Source organism: Triticum urartu, chromosome 4A (assembly GCF_056163025.1).
Source record: "Triticum urartu cultivar PI428250 chromosome 4A, HENAU_Tu73, whole genome shotgun sequence".
Classification (NCBI taxonomy): Eukaryota; Viridiplantae; Streptophyta; class Magnoliopsida; order Poales; family Poaceae; genus Triticum; species Triticum urartu.
In genome coordinates this window covers 428,284,199-428,304,075 of record NC_141876.1, presented here as the reverse complement: position 1 = coordinate 428,304,075, position 19,877 = coordinate 428,284,199, and positions in this window count along the sequence as shown.

The following is a 19,877-nucleotide window of genomic DNA, read 5'->3' as shown; positions in this document are numbered from 1 at the left end:
GGCTTGTTTAGCCCTGGGCTTACATGGTGCGGCAGATTGACAGTACAACTCATTTGCAGGATAAAATAAAATAAAACAAAATAAGAAAAATTAGCCTCTCACCCTTCCCTCGAAATAAAAAAAGGGAAATGCTAAAATCTGACGTAGCATGACAAATCTAATGTTTCTCATAGCAATTTATGTTGGGATGAGGATGACAAATGTAGCTGGCGAGCATGGCAATTTTTTGGCTGCCATGCTCACCAACTAAGCTTGCTACCCTTGACAAACATAATTTGTTATGAAAAACATTCGATTTGTCTTGCCTAAAAATCTGAAGTTCGTTGTATATTCCGATCCAAAAAATAAGCCTCTCACCTTAAATCTCAGTTACGCTCTAGCAAAAAATTAATACTATTTAGTCAGCGGTTAATTAAAGCTAGTCGCCTACAATTCTTTCTACACATGTTGAGTTTATTGCCACAATTGGGAATTTGTCACACTTCGTCAGTCGTATACTTCTTGTCAGATGTATCTTCTTTGTCAGCAGATATTTTTAGATCATTTCTTGGTCACATCTTGACTTTTCTGTTAGTTGTGTCTTTAAACTAAAAAGTAATGATACAACTTTTAGAATCATCATTGTATATGGGTCTCCATATGAAGAAGGAAAAGAGGCTTTTATTTCAAAGCTTCACTCCATGTTCATGGAGTGCCCCTACCCCACTCTGATTGATGGTGACTTTAATCTAGTTATGTGTAACGCCCCAAGATCGGAGCTTCAGACGCCTTCCATGTTTTTCGAGTTTCGTCATGTGAGTTGTTGGTTTGTTGCATTCATCATTGCATCATGTCATCATGTCATTAATATTGCATCTTAACTCAACTAAATAAATTGCATAGATCTTTCGATCTATTTAAACCAAGGGAATTCACATGATGAGTTCTTTTTATAACATATCATCCCAGTATTTAGGGAGCTATTATAAATATTCCAATAATTTGGAATTAACCATAACACACGTGCAAATATAATCCCATGCCTTTCTATCCAAATCCTTGACCTCAACTTTGCCCATAAAATTCTTTCGGCACTTTTCCAAGCTCCACCAATAAACTCAACATTTTTTTGGACTCTTCGAAAACCTAGTCCCAATTCAAAACCATTTGAATTATATTCAAATGAATTTGAATTTTTATCTTTTGATCATGCCACTTCTATTTTTCTTGGATAAAAATCATTTTTGTGAGTCCGGAAAAATAACCCCCATGCCCAAAATCCTTCCCTAACCATCTCTTTCTTTTCCTCTCTCTAATTTCTTTTCTGTTAAAGAGAGAGAGAGAGAGAGAGAGAGAGAGAGAAGAGGCCCAACAGCCATTCCAGCCCAGCTAGGCCTCCCTCCCTCACGCGCCGGCCCAAGGCCAAGGCCCAACCAGCCCCGCTGCTTACCCTAGCGATCCCTGCACCCCTCCTCCTCGTCCCCTCGCGCCGCCACACACTCACACATCGCACCAGGGAGAGCCCTGCTCGATCCCCATCTCCACTGCGTCGGCCTCTCCTTCCCCCGCTCCCTCTCGTCCTCCTCGCGAAGCCCCGCCTGCTCCCATGCCTCTTTCCTCCTGCCTCAGCCACCTCCTCACCCGCTCCTCCTTCCCATGCCGCCGCGCTGGCCATCAACTCAGGCGAGCAGCAGCCTCTGCGCCCGAGCTGCTCTGCTGCTGCTCTTCTCATGCACCGCCGGACCTCCTCGTCGCCCTCGTCGACGACCAGCGCTCCTCTCCTCCACCTCGCGCCGCCAGCCCCCTCGCATGCTCGCGCTGGCAACCCCTCTGGCCGCCGCGTCCTCCCTCTCCTCCGTGGCCGCGTGCCGCTCCGGCCGACGAGCCCATGCTCCGGCGCCGCGCCGCTGCGACCAGGAGCGCCTCGCCCCCAACTCGCCTCGGACCTTGCTCTGCTCCGGTTTCCCTGAGCACCTCTCCGCTCTCTGTTGTACGCCGTCGCCAAGACCGTGACCGCTTCCTGTCGTTGGATCGCCGAGATGCAGCCCCGAGGCTCTCCATGATCGCTGCAAAAGTTCCACCTCGGCACCACTTGCACCCCCATGCATCTGTGATCCTTCGTTCGCACGCCAAGACCGGACCCGTCAAGCACAACCACACCATGTTAATACGGGAACCACTACCGTCGACCTCCGAAGAACAGGTTTTGCCGAGTACCCCTTCATTTTATCAAGACCGCCAAGTCCAACTACGATCCGTCAAGACCATCGTGTTGCACGTCAACATGAGCACGACCACGTACGGCTATCTCTAGACGGATTTCGTCAAGTCCTGCTTCAACAAGTGTACCCCTACATGTTGGATTCGCCAAGTACCGCACCGGAACGCCAAGTACATGGATATGCCAAGTTCCTCTCCGAAACAGGTACGAATACGCCCGGTGATGCGACAAGTATCTCTACCGATGACCCCGAACTTCTACGAAAACGTGTATCACTACCGTCGCCGAAGACCCGTGTACAACTACCGTTGACGTCTACCCCCTACTTCCACTATCGTCGCGAAAAACGACTACTTTCCTCGACGTTTTTGAACCACCTCAAAACACACACTTCGAAGGTATAACCACCGAGACGACGCCCGTGAACGAATGCATGTGATGTACGAGATGAACCCCGTGTTTGCACCGTGCTCGTTTGTTTTGTGCACGACCCTCGATTGCCATGCCACCGACACATGGGACACCCGGTAACCGGGATCACCCCACCATCTCTAACTCATTCCACACATCCGCACACTTGTTCTTTTTATCGGCATCTCACTCGAGTTACCGGAACCGATATGTTGTCGTGGCATCATTTTTGGATTAGTTGCCGTGGCACCCCTTTCGTTTCCATCACGATGACAAATGCTTCATATCATGCTCATGACAACATTTTCATAAAATTGCATAAACTTGCATATGACATCCGCATCATGATAATAACATTTAAAATGTTTAAAATTGTTGTTTGCATTAAATTGCTAAATGCATATGGGGATTTACCGGAATTGTTGTTTGTTATTTTTGGCCTCATTTAAACTTGCCTAAATGTTTAGTTTACTTATGCTCCACCTCTTGCCATGTTTAAACAACATTTAGTTTTGTTGAGTAGTTTAAACGGGAGAGAACTAAATAATTAAATGCGGGTGTTTCGTCAATATGCAACACGTTGCATATTGAGCTCCATTTAACTTTTAGTTTTGCTTGTGCACTTTGCCATGCCATGCCTTATTAAACCGGACGTGCATCATACTTGGTTGTGCATCATGGCATGATTATGTGATGGTCGTTTATCATGTTGTTTGCTTCTTTCCGGTGTTGCTTCTTCGGGTTAGTTCCGATAACGTCGCGTTTGTGAGGATCCGTTCGACTACGTTCGTTTGTCTTCTTCATGGACTCGTTCTTCTTCCTTGCGGGATTTCAGGCAAGATGACCATACCCTCGAAATCACTTTTATCTTTGCTTGCTAGTTGTTTGCTCTCTTGCTATGTCGCGCTACCTACCACTTGCTATATCATGCCTTCCACATTGTCATGTCAGGCTTCTAACCCACCTTCCTAGCAAACTGTTGTTTGGCTATGTTACCGCTTTTGCTCAGCCCCTCTTATTGTTGGGGAACGTAGTAATTTCAAAAAAATCCTACGCACACGCAAGATCATGGTGATGCATAGCAACGAAAGGGGAGAGTGTTGTCAACGTACCCTCGTAGACCGTTCGCGGAAGCGTTATATCAACGCGGTTAATGTAGTCGTACGTCTTCATGATCCGACCGATTCAAGTACCGAAAGCACGGCACCTCCGAGTTCTGCACACGTTTGGCTCGGTGACGTCCTCGCCTTCTCGATCCAGCAAGAGGGGCGAAGTAGTATGTAGCGAACCGACCTCAAACGGTTAAGTCTCTGTGCTTCAGTGTTATCCCTAGATCGGTAATGCTGACACACACAATACTCGAAGGATTTATAACAGAGTAGCAATCACACACTTATTACATCGAATGTCTCAAGAGAGAACTTATTACAATAATATGGCTTAAGGCCATCTAATGCAATAACAACGGAAGGCTTGGAAGATAAGTGAGTCCATCAACTCCAGCGGCATAGCTGAGCTGCACGGCAACGACCTAACGAACCTTACTCCTCGTCTGAAAAGTCTGCAACATAATACGTTGCAGCCCGAAAACGGGTCAGCACATGGAATATGCTGGCAATATAACACGATAGAGCATGGACAGAATAATGCTAATACTACATGCATATTTGGCTGGTGGAAAGCTCTAGGGTTATAGTTTTTGCAAAAAGCCAATTTTTCCCTACAACAAAGGAATATATTTTAATTTAACTATCATGGTGGTTGAAACATTGAGAAGGTAACCCCAACTTAATCCCAATTAAAGTGATTAACAACCCAACAATTTTAATTAAAAGTGATGAGATACATGTGATAACCCAAGTACTAGATACTCAAGATTGTCCATAACGGGGACACGCTAACCATGATTAGTTTGTACACTCTGCAGAGGTTTGCGCACTTTTCCCCACAAGACTCGATCGCCTCCGTTGGATTTCTCGCACTACAAGGTGTTTGAGAAACAGATGACCGAGACACAGTCTTTCAGAAACATTAACTCTCTACTCCGGGTAGACCATACCAAACCTACAAAACCCACTACCTGCTGATCTACCTCTTCAAGAGCTTCACGTAACTTACTTAACTATGCTAGAGCCCATAATAGTTTGTGGCTGCACACGGAAGTTTCTAGCATGAATCATCTCAGTTCCCTTTGAGCCTGGGTGGCTGTCCATAGGAAGATCACACGGGTTCCCCGGGATTTCCAAAAAAAAAGACAACAATGGGTTCCCCAGGTGCCTCGGTCCACCCAGATGTTTATTTAAGTTGCCACCTTAAGTTGAACCATTAATTAACAATCTCACATCTGTCATGGATTTTACTCAAACCCGAACCACGTCTACGAGCATAGCATAGCATAGCAGTATAAGCAACACGTAGAAGTAACTCCCAAGGGTTTGATAGTAACAGGGTAATAGGTTCTACCTCAACAACTACTTCCCAACCCACAAGTTAATGACATCCTAATCATGCAATGTTTGAGGATTGGAACTAATGCATAAAAACTGGGTATGAAGAGTATGATCAATGTGTTACTTGCCTTGCTGACGATCCGCAAAACCTAGGGACTCGTAGTAGCACGCTTCGCACTCCGGGTGTTCTATCGCAAACAAACAATAACATACATAAGCAACAAGCAAAGATGCGCAAGCAAAACTCAAATAAAAGAGGTTGACCATAAAGTTCAACTTAAGAACTCTAGTTAGCAAAAAGAATCAAATCAAACGGAGCAACGAAACTCAAACGGCGAAAGAAACAAGATCCGTTTACTAATCTGGACCTAGGTCAAATTTTACAGCAGCAAAAACTTGTTCAAGTTGATTAAACAGAAAGAGGGTTTCGAGACAAAGATCTAGGCGCTTGAATCGCCTGATTCCGACTAACGAGCGAAAAGATAAATATAAACTAAGATCGGATCAGAAATCGCGATCGAGAAAATCGTGGATAAATCCGATAAAAACAAAACTGACGAACAGACTAACGAACGAGCGTTCGTTAGCTGTAACTAACGGGCGAAAACCGTTCATTAAAACGAACGTACGGACGAACGTCCGCTAACTAGAAGAACCGAGAAAAACTGGCGAACCGAAAAAACGGATCTAGGGTTTCTAAAAAAACCGAATGGTTTAAAAAAACGACGGCTCGGAACCGGCGCGGTACCTCCGGCGAGGGCTCCGGCGGGGCGGGCTTGGCCGGCGCCGGCGACTCGCGGGTGGCGGTGCTCGGCTGCGGCTCGGGGCAGCGTTGGCTGCGGCTTGGGGCGGTGGTGGTGGTGGTTTGGGGCGGCGGGGTGGCGGCTTATAAAGGGGGCGGGGGCGGCGACTTGGGGGAGGGGGCAAGACGCGGCGGAGGTGGAGTCCGGCTCGGACTCCGGTCCGAGCGGCGGCGGGGCAGCGCACGCGCGCGGGGAGGTGGCGGCTCGGGCCGGCCTGGCTCGGCTGGGCCTTAGGCCCAGCCGGGCGCGGGAAACATTTTTTTTAAAAAAATTACGCCGATAGAAATAAAACCCTAGAAAATAAAATAAAAACCTAAAAATGCCAAAACAAATTTTCACCGTCTAAATAAAATATTTAGAACGAGATGAACATTTTCTTGGCCCTAAAATGCAATTTTGAAAATGTGCAATTTTTCTAATGCAAATAAAATCCAAATAAAATCAAATAAATGATTTTAATATTTTTCCTCCAATATTTCAATTATTTTGGAGAAGTCATATTATCTCCTCTCATATATTTTAATATGAAATATTTTTAGGAAGGAAAAATAATTAAAATCCAAATCCTCGTTTCACTATTTGATAAAAATCAAATATGAAAACCGGGGAAATCCCCAACTCTCTCCGAGGGTCCTTGAGTTGCTTAGGATTTTGAGGATTGCAAAATGAAAATGCAATAAAATATGATATGCATGGATGACCTATGTATAACATGCCAAATTGAAAATTTGGGATGTTACATAGTAGATGAGTTTTGGCAGCACGACGGCGTGGTGACGGTGTTGGTGAAGAACAATTTCCGCAGGGCTTCGCCTAAGCACTACGAAAACTATGACGGAGGATAAACTAGAGGGGACGGGGTTGCCGGCACACGGCTTGGTGTTTCTTGATGTGTCTTGGGTGCTAGCCCTACCCCTCTATTTATATGTTGAGCCTCGGGGTCGAAACTTGGAGTAAAAGCCTCCACAAAGTCGGTTTCACCCGAAAGGCAAGAGTCTTTCTCGGACTCCAGGGCCAGACGCCAGGGTTCCCGGCGTCTGGACCCAGACGCTAGGGACCCTGGCGTCTGGCCCCTGGACTCCGCAAAACTTCCTTTTGTGCTTTCCAAAAACCTCGTGGGCTTTCCCCTTTGGCCCAGATAAAGTGTTCTCGTGCCCAAACATTTTGGGAAACATTCGGAACCCCTTCCGGTGAATTCCGGAACCCTTCCGGAGATCAAACACTACTATCCACATATCAATCTTTACTTCCGGACCATTCCGGAGTTCCTCGTCATATCTGTGATCATATCCGAAACTCCGAATAACATTCGGTCACCAACATACATAACTCATAGTACTATATCATCAATGAACGTTAAGCGTGCGGACCCTACGGGTTCGAGAACTATGTAGACATGACCGAGACACCTCTCTGGTCAATAACCAATAGCGGGACCTCGATGCCCATATTGGCTCCTACATATTCTACGAAGATCTTTATCGGCCAGACTGCATAACAACATACGTTGTTCCCTTTGTCATCGGTATGTTACTTGCCCGAGATTCGATCGTCGGTATCTCAATACCTAGTTCAATCTCGTTACCGGCAAGTCTCTTTACTCGTTCCGTAATACATCATCCCGCAACTAACTCATTAGTTGCAATGCTTGCAAGGCTTATAGTGATGTGCATTACCGAGTTGGCCCAGAGATACCTCTTTGACAATCGGAGTGAAAAATCCTAATCTTGAAATACGCCAACCCAACAATTACCTTCGGAGACACCTGTAGAGCACCTTTATAATCACCCAGTTATGTTGTGACGTTTGGTGGCACACAAAGTGTTCCTCTGGTAAACGGGAGTTGCATAATCTCCTAGTTATAGGAACATGTATAAGTCATGAAGAAAGCAATAGCAACAAACTAAACGATCAAGTGCTAAGCTAACGAAATGGGTCAAGTCAATCACATCATTCTCCTAATGATGTGATCCCATTAATCAAATGACAACTCATGTCTATTGTTAGGAAACTTAACCATCTTTGATCAGCGAGCTAGTCAAGTAGAGGCATACTAGTGACACACTATTTGTCTATGTATTCACACATGTATTATGTTTCCGGTTAATACAATTCTAGCATGAATAATAAACATTTATCATGATATAAGGAAATAAATAATAACTTTATTATTGCCTCTAGGGCATATTTCCTTCAGTCTCCCACTTGCACTAGAGTCAATAATCTAGATCACATCGCCATGTGATTTAACATCAATAGGTCACATCTTTATGTGGTTAACACCCATAGTTCACATCAAACCCAAAGGGTTTACTAGAGTCAGTAATCTAGTTCACATTGCTATGTGATTAACACCCAAAGAGTACTAAGGTGTGATCATGTTTTGCTTGTGAGATAATTTTAGTTAACAGGTCTGTCACATTCAGATCCGTAAGTATTTTGCAAAGTTCTATGTCTACAAAGCTCTGCACGGAGCTACTCTAGCTAATAGCTCCCACTTTCAATATGTATCTAGATCGAGACTTAGAGTGATCCAAATCGGTGTCAAAGCTTGCATCGACGTAACTCTTTACGACAAACTCTTTTATCACCTCCATAATCGAGAAATATTTCCTTAGTCCTCTAAGGATAATTTTGACTGCTGTCCAGTGATCTACTCCTAGATCACTATTGTACTCCCTTGCTAGAAAGATGCTAAGGTATACAATAGGATTGGTAAACAGCATAGCATACTTTATAGAACCTATGACTGAGGCATAGGGAATGACTTATCATTCTCTTTCTATTTTCTGCTGTGGTCGGGTTTTGAGTCTTTACTCAACTTCACACCTGGCAACACAGGCAAGAACTCCTTCTTTGACTGTTCCATTTTGAACTACTTCAAAATCTTGTCAAGGTATGTACTCATTGAAATAACTTATCAAGCATCTTGATCTATCTCTATAGATCTTGATGCTCAATGTGTAAGCAGCTTCATCGAGGTCTTTCTTTGAAAAACTCCTTTAAAACACTCATTTATGCTTTGCAGAATATTTCTACATTATCTCCGATCAACAATATGTTATTCACATATACTTATCAGAAATGATGTAGTGCTCCCACTCACTTTCTTGTAAATACAGGCTTCACCGCAAGTCTGTATAAAACTATATGCTTTGATCAACTTATCAAAGCGTATATTCCAACTCCGAGATGCTTGCACCAGTCCATAGATGGATTGCTGGAGCTTGCATATTTTGTTAGCACCTTTAGGATTGACAAAACCTTCTGGTTGCATCATATACAACTCTACTTAAATAAATCCATTAAGGAATGTAGTTTTGTTTATCCATTTGCCAGATTTCATAAAATGCGGCAATTGCTAACATGATTCAGACAGACTTAAGCATAGATACGAGTGAGAAACTCTCATCGCAGTCAACACCTTGAACTTGTCGAAAAACCTTTTGCGACAATTCTAGCTTTGTAGATAGTAACACTACTATCAGCGTCCGTCTTCCTCTTGAAAATCCATTTATTCTTAATGACCCACCGATCATCGGGCAGGTCAATCAAAGTCCATACTTTGTTCTTATATATGGATCCAATCTCAGATTTCATGGCCTCAAGCCATTTCGCGGAATCTGGGCTCATCATCGTTTCCTCATAGTTCGTAGGTTCATCATGGTCAATTAACATGACCTCCAGAACAGGATTACCTACCACTCTAGTGCGGATCTTACTCTGGTAGGTTCGGTAGTAACTTGATCTGAAGTTACATGATCATCATCATTTGCTTCCTCACTAATTGGTGTAGGAGTCACAGAAACAGATTTCTGTGATGATCTACTTTCCAATAAGGGAACGGGTACAGTTACCTCATCAAGTTCTACTTTCCTCCCACTCACTTCTTTTGAGAGAAACTCCTTCTCTAGAAAGGATCCATTCTCAGCAACGACTGTCTTGCCTTCGGATCTGTGATAGAAGGTGTACCCAACTGTCTCCTTTGGGTATCCTATGAAGACACATTTCTCCGATTTGGGTTTGAACTTATCAGGATGAAACCTTTTCTTATAAGCATCGTAACCCCAAACTTTAAGAAATGACAACTTTGGTTTCTTGCCAAACCATAGTTCTGTTGGAAATATGCCCTAGAGGCAATAATAAAATGGTTATTATTGTATTTCCTTGTTCGTGATAATTGTCTATTGTTCATGCTATAATTGTATTAACCGAAAACCATAATACATGTGTGAATACATAGACCACAACATGTCCCTAGTAAGCCTCTAGTTGACTAGCTCGTTGATCAATAGATGGTCATGGTTTCCTGACCATGGACATTGGATGTCATTGATAACGGGATCACATCATTAGGAGAATGATGTGATGGACAAGACCCAATCCTAAGCATAGCGCAAGATCGTGCAGTTCGTCTGCTAAAGCTTTTCTAATGTCAAGTATCTTTTCCTTAGACCATGAGATTGTGCAACTCCCGGATACTGTAGGAATACTTTGGGTGTGCCAAACGTCACAACGTAACTGGGTGACTATAAAGGTGCACTACGGGTATCTCCGAAAGTGTCTGTTGGGTTGGCACGAATCTAGACTGGGATTTGTCACTCCGTATGACGGAGAGGTATCTCTGGGCCCACTCGGTAAGACATCATCGTAATGAGCTCAATGTGACTAAGGGTTAGTCACGGGATGATGTGTTACGGAACGAGTGAAGTGACTTGCCGGTAACGAGATTGAACGAGGTATTGGGATACCGACGATCGAATCTCGGGCAAGTAACGTACCGATTGACAAAGGGAATTGTATACGGGATTGCTTGAATCCTCTACATCGTGGTTCATCCGATGAGATCATCGTGGAACATGTGGGAGCCAACATGGGTATCCAGATCCCGCTGTTGGTTATTGGCCGGAGAGTTTGTCTCGGTCATGTATGCATGGTTCCCGAACCCGTAGGGTCTACACACTTAAGGTTCGATGACGCTAGGGTTATTAGGAAGACTTGTATGTGATTACCGAATGTTGTTCGGAGTCCTGGATGAGATCCTGGACGTCATGAGGAGTTTTGGAATGGTCCGGAGGTGAAGATTTATATGTGGGAAGTTGTCACACGGTCACCGGAAAGGTTCGGGGGCATGTCGGTATTGTACCGGGTCCACCGGAGGGGTTCCAGGGGTCCACCTCTCCCGGAGGGCCTTATGGGCTGTAAGGAGAAGGGAACCAGCCCCAAGTGGGCCGGGGCGCCAACCCCCCAAGGGCCCATGCGCCTAGGGTTGGGGGAAACCCTAAAGGGGGCGCCCCCTTGGCTTGGGGGGCAAGCCCCCTCCCCCTTGGCCGCCGCCCCCCCTCTAGATCTCATCTAGAGGGGGCCGGCCCCCTTTCCCCTTCCCCTATAAATAGAGGGGCAAAGGGAGGGCTGCACCACCACATCCAAGGCGCAGCCCCTCCCCTCCCCAACACCTCTCCTCCTCTGCGTGAGCTTGGCAAAGCCCTGCCGGAGAACTGCCACTCCATCACCACCACGCCGTCGTGCTGCTGTTGGAGCTCTCTTCCTCAACCTCTCCCTCCTCCTTGCTGGATCAACGCACGGGAGACGTCTCCGTTCCGTACGTGTGTTGAACGCGGAGGTGTCATCCGTTCGGTGCTAGGATCATCGGTGATTTGGATCACGACGTGTATGACTCCATCAACCCCGGTCTCTTGAATGCTTTCGCTTAGCGATCTTCAAGGGTATGAAGATGCACTCCCTCTCTCTCGTTGCTAGCATATCCTAGATTGATCTTGGTGACACGTAGGAAAATTTTGAATTATTGCTATGTTCCCCAACAGTGGCATCATGAGCTAGGTCTATGCGTAGATTCTATGCACAAGTAGAACACAAAGTAGTTGTGGGCGATGATTTGTTCAATTTGCTTGCCGTTACTAGTCTTATCTTGATTTGGCGGCATTGTGGGATGAAGCAGCCCGGACTGACCTTACACATACACTTACGTGAGACAGGTTCCACCGATTGACATGCACTTGATGCATAAGGTGGCTAGCGGGTGTCTGTCTCTCCCACTTTAGTCGGATCGGATTCGATGAAAAGGGTCCTTATGAAGGGTAAATAGCAATTGGCATATCACCGTTGTGGTTTTGCATAGGTAAGAAACGTTCTTGCTAGAAACCCATAGCAGCCACGTAAAACATGCAAAGACAATTAGAGGACGTCTAACTTGTTTTGCAGGGTATGCTATGTGATGTGGTATGGCCAAAAGGATGTGATGAATGATATATGTGATGTATGAGATTGATCATGTTCTTGTAATAGGAATCACGACTTGCATGTCGATGAGTATGACAACCGGCAGGAGCCATAGAAGTTGTCTTAACTTATTTATGACATGCGTGTCAATGAAAATGCCATGTAATTACTTTACTTTATTGCTAACCGTTAGCCATAGTAGTAGAAGTAATAGTTGGCGAGGCAACTTCATGAAAACACGACGATGGAGATCATGATGATGGAGATCATGGTGTCATGTCGGTGACGATGGTGTTCATGCCGTGCCTCGAAGATGGAGATCAAAGGCGCAAGATGATATTGGCCATATCATGTCACTTTATGATTTGCATGTGATGTTTGTCATGTTTACATCTTATTTGCTTAGAACGACGGTAGCATAAATAAGATGATCCCTCGCAATAATTTCAAGAAAATGTCCCCCCTAACTATGCACCGTTGCTAAGGCCCGTTGTTCCGAAGCACCACGTGATGATCGGGTGTGATAGGTTCTAACGTTCGCATACAACGGGTGTAAGCCAGATTTACACACGCAATACACTTAGGTTAACTTGACGAGCCTAGCATGTACAGACATGGCCTCGGAACATGGAGGACCGAAAGGTCGAACATGAGTCGTATAGTGGATACGATCAACATGAAGATGTTCACCGATGATGACTAGTCCGTCTCACGTGATGATCGGACACGGCCTAGTTGACTCGGATCATGTATCACTTAGATGACTAGAGGGATGTCTATCTAAGTGGGAGTTCATTGAATAATTTGATTAGATGAACTTAATTATCATGAACATAGTCAAAAGGTCTTTGCAAATTATGTCGTAGCTCACACTTTGGTTCTGCTGTTTTAGATATGTTCCTTGAGAAAATTTAGTTGAGAGTTGACAGTAGCAATTATGCGGACTGGGTCCGTGAACTGAGGATTGTCCTCATTGCTGCACAAAAGGGTTATGTCATTAATGCACCGCTCAGTGTGTTGAACCTCGAGCGTCGTCTGTAGATGTTGGGAAACATCTGACATACACGTTTTGATGACTACGTGGTAGTTCAGTGCGTAATACTAACGGTTTAGAATTGTGGCACCAAAGACGGTTTTGAAACGTCGCAGAACATATGAGATGTTCCAAAGACTGAAATTGGAATTTCAGACTAGTGCCCACGTCAAGAGGTATGAGACCTCTGACAAGTTTCTTAAGCCTGCAAACTAAGGGAAAAGCTCAATCGTTGAGCATGTGCTCAGATTGTCTGAGTAATACAATCGCTTGAATCGAGTGGGAGTTAATCTTCCAGATGAGATAGTGATGGTTCTCCATAGTCACTGCCACCAAGCTATTGTAGCTTCTTGATGAACTATAACATATCATGGATAGACATGATGATCCTTGAGCAACTCGTGATGTTTGACACTGCGAAAGTAGAAATCAAGTAGGAGCATCAATTGTTGATGGTTGAACCACTAGTTTCAAGAAGGGCAAGGGAAAGAAGGGATACTTCATGAAACGGCAAATCAGCTGCTGCTCTAGTGAAGAAACCCAAGGTTGAACCCAAACCGGAGACTAAGTGCTTCTATAATGAGGGGAACGGTCACTGAATCAGAACTACCCTAGATACTCGGTAGATGAGAAGGCTAGCAAGGTCGACAGAAGTATATTGGATATACATTATAATGTGTACTTTACTAGTACTCCTAGTAGCACCAGGGTATTAAAATACCGGTTCAGTTGCTAAGTGTTAGTAACTCGAAATAAAGGGCTACAGAATAAACGGAGACTAGCTGAAGGTGAGATGACGATATGTGTTGGAAGTGTTTCCAAGGTTGATGTGATCAAGCATCGCATGCTCCCTCTACCATCGATATTGGTGTTAAACCTAAATAATTGTTATTTGGTGTTTGCATAGACATGATTGGATTATGTTTATCGCAATACAGTTATTCATTTAAGGAGAATCATGGTTACTCTGTTTATTTGAATAATACCATCAATGGTATTGCACCTAAAATGAATGGTTTATTGAATCTTGATCGTAGTGATACACATTTTCATGCCAAAAGATATAAGATAGTAATGATAGTACCACATACTTGTGGCACTGCCATTTGAGTCATGTTGGTATAACACGCTTGAAGAAGCTCCACGTTGATGGATCTTTGGACTCACTCGTTTTTGAAAAGATTGAGACATGGGAAACCATGTCTATTGGTAGATATGCATGAAGAAACTCCATACAGATGGATCGTTTGGACTCACTTGATTTTGAATCACTTGGGACATGCAAATCATACCACATGGGCAAGATGACTGAAAGGCCTCGTTTTCAGTAAGATGGAACAAGAAAGCAACTTGTTGGAAGTAATACATTTTAATGTGTGCAGTCCAATGAGTGCTGAGGCACGCAGTGGATATCGTTATATTCTTACTTCACAAATGATTTGAGTAGATGTTGAGTATATTTACTTGATGAAACACAAGTCTGAATTATTGGAAGGTTCAAGTAATTTCAGAGTGAAGTTGAAGATCGTCGTGACAAGATGATAAAATGTCTATGATATGATCATAGAGATGAATATCTGAGTTACGAGTTTGGCACACAATTAAGACATTGTGGAAATTGTTTCACAACTAATACCGCCTGGAACACCATAGTGTGATGGTGTGTCCGAACATCATAACTGCACCCTATTGGATATGGTGCATACCATGATGTCTCTTATCGAATTACCACTATCCTTTATGGGTTATGCATTAGAGACAACCGCATTCACTTTAAATAGGGCACCACACAATTCCGTTGAGGCGACACCATATGAACTATGATTTAGAGAAACCTAAGCTATCGTTTCTTAAAAGTTTGGGTGCGATGCTTATGTGAAAAAGTTTCAGGCTGATAAGCTCAAACCCAAAGCAGATAAATGCATCTTCATAGAATACCCAAAAATAGTTGGGTATACCTCCTATTTCAGATCCGGAAGCAAAAGTGATTGTTTCTAGAAATGGGTCCTTTCTCGAGGAAAAGTTTCTCTCGAAAGAATTGAGTGGGAGGATGGTGGAGACTTGATGAGGTTGTTGAACCATCACTTCAACTAGTATGTAGCAGGGCACATGAAGTTGTTCCTGTGGCACCTACACCAATTGAAGTGGAAGCTTATGATAGTGATCATGAAACTTCAGATCAAGTCACTACCAAATCTCATAGGTCGACAAGGATGTGTACTACTTCAGAGTGGTACTTAATCCTGTCTTGGAAGTCATGTTGCTAGACAACAATGAACCTACGAGCTATGGAGAAGTGATGGTGGGCCTGGATTTTGACGAATGGCTTGAGGCCATAAAATTCGAGAGAGGATCCATGTATAAAACAAAGTATAGACTTTGAAAGAACTACTTGATGGTTGTAAGGCTGTTGGGTGCAGATGGATTTTAAAAGGAAGACGGACAATGATGGTAAGTGTCACCATTAAGAAAGCTCGACTTGTCGTTAAGATGTTTCCCGACAAGTTCAAGGAGTTGACTGCGATGAGACTTTCTCACTCGTAGCGATGCTAAGAGTCTGTTGGAATTATGTTAGCAGTTACTGCATTATTTATGAAATCTTGCAGATAGGATGTCAAAACATTGTTTCCTCGACGTTTTTCTTGAGGAAAGGTTGTATGTGATACAACCAGAAGGTTTTGTCAATCCTGAAAGATGCTAACAAGTATGCAAAGCTCCAGCAATCCTTCTAAGGACTGGAGTAAGCATCTCGGAATTGGAATGTACGCTTTGATGAGATGATCAAAGATTTTGGGTTTATACAAAGTTTATGAGAAACTTGTATTTCCAAAGAAGTGAGTGGGAGCACTATAGAATTTTTGATGAGTATATGTTGTTAACATATTGTTGATCAGAAATGATGTAGAATTTTTGGAAAGCATGCAAGGTTATTTGAAAAGTGTTTTTCAATGGAAAACCTCGATTAAGCTACTTGAACATTGAGCATCAAGATCTATAAGGATAGATCAAAAACGCTTAATATTACTTTCAAATGAATACATATCGTGACAAGATTTTGAAGGAGTTCAAAATAGATCAGCAAAGGAGTTCTTGGCTGTGTTACAAGGTGTGAGTATTGAGCAAGACTCAAGACCTGACCACGACAGAAGAGAGAGAAAGGACGAAGGTCGTCGCCTATGCTTTAGACGTAGGCTCTACAGTATGCTATGCTGTATACCGCACCTGAAGTGTGCCTTGCCATGAATCAGTCAAGGGGTACAAGAGTGATCCAGGAATGGATCACATGACAGCGGTCGAACTTATCCTTAGTAACTAGTGGACTAAGGAATTTTCTCGATTATGGAGGTGGTAAAAGAGTTCGTCGTAAAGGGTTACGTTGATACAAACTTTGACACTAATCCGGATGACTCTGAGTAGTAAATAGTAGAGCAGTTATTTGGAATAGCTCAAAGTAGCGCGTGGTAGCTGCATCTACAAGATGACAGAGATTTGCAAAGCACACATGGATCTGAAAGGTTCAAACCCATTGACTAATAAACTTCTCTCACAAGCAAGATATGAACAAACCCTATGGGTGTTGGATTCATTATAATCACATAGTGATGTGAACTAGATTATTGACTCTAGTGCAAGTAGGAGACTGTTGGAAATATGCCCTAGAGGCAATAATAAAATGGTTATTATTGTATTTCCTTGTTCATGATAATTGTCTATTGTTCATGCTATAATTGTATTAACCGGAAACCATAATACATGTGTGAATACATAGACCACAACATGTCCCTAGTAAGCCTCTAGTTGACTAGCTCGTTGATCAATAGATGGTCATGGTTTCCTGACCATGGACATTGGATGTCATTGATAACGGGATCACATCATTAGGAGAATGATGTGATGGCCAAGACCCAATCCTAAGCATATCGCAAGATCGTGTAGTTCGTCTGCTAAAGCTTTTCTAATGTCAAGTATCTTTTCCTTAGACCATGAGATTGTGCAACTCCCGGATACTGTAGGAATACTTTGGGTGTGCCAAACGTCACAACATAACTGGGTGACTATAAAGGTGCACTACGGATATCTCCGAAAGTGTCTGTTGGGTTGGCACGAATCGAGACTGGGATTTGTCACTCCGTATGACGGAGAGGTATCTCTGGGCCCACTCGGTAAGACATCATCGTAATGAGCTCAATGTGACTAAGGGTTAGTCATGGGATGATGTGTTACGGAACGAGTAAAGTGACTTGCCGGTAACGAGATTGAACGAGGTATTGGGATACCGACGATCGAATCTCGGGCAAGTAACGTACCGATTGACAAAGGGAATTGTATACGGGATTGCTTGAATCCTCGACATCGTGGTTCATCCGATGAGATCATCGTGGAACATGTGGGAGCCAACATGGGTATCCAGATCCCGATGTTGGTTATTGGCCGGAGAGTTGTCTCGGTCATGTCTGCATGGTTCCCGAACCCGTAGGGTCTACACACTTAAGGTTCGATGACGCTAGGGTCATTAGGAACACTTGTATGTGATTACCGAATGTTGTTCGGAGTCCCGGATGAGATCCTGGACGTCATGAGGAGTTCCGGAATGGTCCGGAGGTGAAGATTTATATGTGGGAAGCTGTCATACGATCACCAGAAAGGTTCAGGGGCATGTCGGTATTGTACCGGGGCCACCAGAGGGGTTCCGGGGGTCCACCTCTCCCTCCTCCTTGCTGGATCAAGGCACGGGAGACGTCTCCGTTCCGTACGTGTGTTGAACGCGGAGGTGTCGTCCGTTCGGCGCTAGGATCATCGGTGATTTGGATCACGACGTGTATGACTCCATCAACCCCGGTCTCTTGAACGCTTCCGCTTAGCGATCTTCAAGGGTATGAAGATGCACTCCCTCTCTCTCGTTGCTAGCATCTCCTATATTGATCTTGGTGACACGCAGGAAAATTTTGAATTATTGTTACGTTCCCCAACAAGTTCATACGGTGTCATCTCAACAGATTTAGGTGGTGTCCTTTTTAACGTGAATGCAGCTATCTCTAATGCATAACCCCAAAAATATAGTGGTTAATCGGTAAGAAACATCATAGATTGCACTATATTCAATAATAGTACGGTTATGACGTTCAGACACACCATTATGCTGTGGTGTTCCAGGTGGCGTGAGTAGTGAAACTATTTCACATTGTTTTAACTAAAGGCCAAACTCATAACTCAAATGTTTTACTTCTGCGATCATATCGTAGAAACTTTTATTTTTGTTACGATGATTCTCCACTTCACTCTAAAATTCTTTGAACTTTTCAAATGTTTCAGACTTGTGTTTCATCAAGTAGATATACCCATATCTGCTCAAATCATCTGTGAAGGTCAGAAAATAACGATACCCGCCGCGAGCCTCAACACTCATCGGACTGCATACATCAGTATGTATTATTTTCAATAAGTCAGTTGCTCGCTCCATTGTTCCGAAGAATGGAGTCTTAGTCATCTTGCCCATGAGGCATGGTTCGCAAGCATCAATTGATTCATAATCAAGTGATTCCAAAAGCCCATCAGCATGGAGTTTCTTCATGCGCTTTACACCAATATGACCTAAACGACAGTGCCACAAATAAGTTGCACTATCATTATTAACTTTGCATCTTTTGGCTTCAATATTATGAATATGTGTATCACTACGATCGAGATCCAATGAACCATTTTCATTGGGTGTATGACCATAGAAGGTTTTATTCATGTAAATAGAACAACAATTATTCTCTAACTTAAATGAATAACCGTTTTGCAATAAACATGATCAAATCATATTCATGCTCAACGCAAACACCAAATAACATTTATTTTGGTTTAACACTAATCCCGAAAGTACAGGGAGTGTGCGATGGTGATCATATCAATCTTGGAACCACTTCCAACACACATCGTCACTTCACCCTTAACTAGTCTCTGTTCAATCTGCGACTCCGTTTCGAGTTACTACTATTAACAACTGAACTAGTATCAAATACTGAGGGGTTGCTATAAACACTAGTAAAGTACACATCAATAACATGCATATCAAATATACCTATGTTCACTTTGCCATCCTTCTTATCCGCCAATTACTTGGGTAGTTCCGCTTCCAGTGACCAGTTCCTTTGCAATAGAAGCACTCAGTTTCAGGCTTAGGTCTAGACTTGGTTTTTTTTCACTTGAGCAACAACTTGCTTGCCATTCTTCTTGAAGTTCCCCTTTCTTCCATTTGTCCCTTTACTTGAAACTAGTGGTTTTGTTTACCATCAACACTTGATGTTTTTCTTGATTTCTACCTTCATCGATTTCAGCATCACGAAGAGCTTGGGAATCGTTTCCGTTATCCCTTGCATATTATAGTTCATCACGAAGTTCTACTAACTTGGTGATGGTGACTAGAGAATTCTGTCAATCACTATTTTATCTGGAAGATTAACTCCCACTTGATTCAAGCGATTGTAGTACCCAGACAATCTGAGCACATGCTCACTGCTTGAGCTATTCTCCTCCATCTTTTAGCTATAGAACTTGTTGGAGACTTCATATCTCTCAACTCGGGTATTTGCTTGAAATATTAACTTCAACTCCTGGAACATCTCATATGGTCCATGACGTTCAAAACGTCTTTGAAGTCCCGATTCTAAGCCGTTTAAGCATGGTGCACTAAACTATCAAGTAGTCATCATATTGAGCTAGACAAACGTTCATAACATCTGCATCTGCTCCTG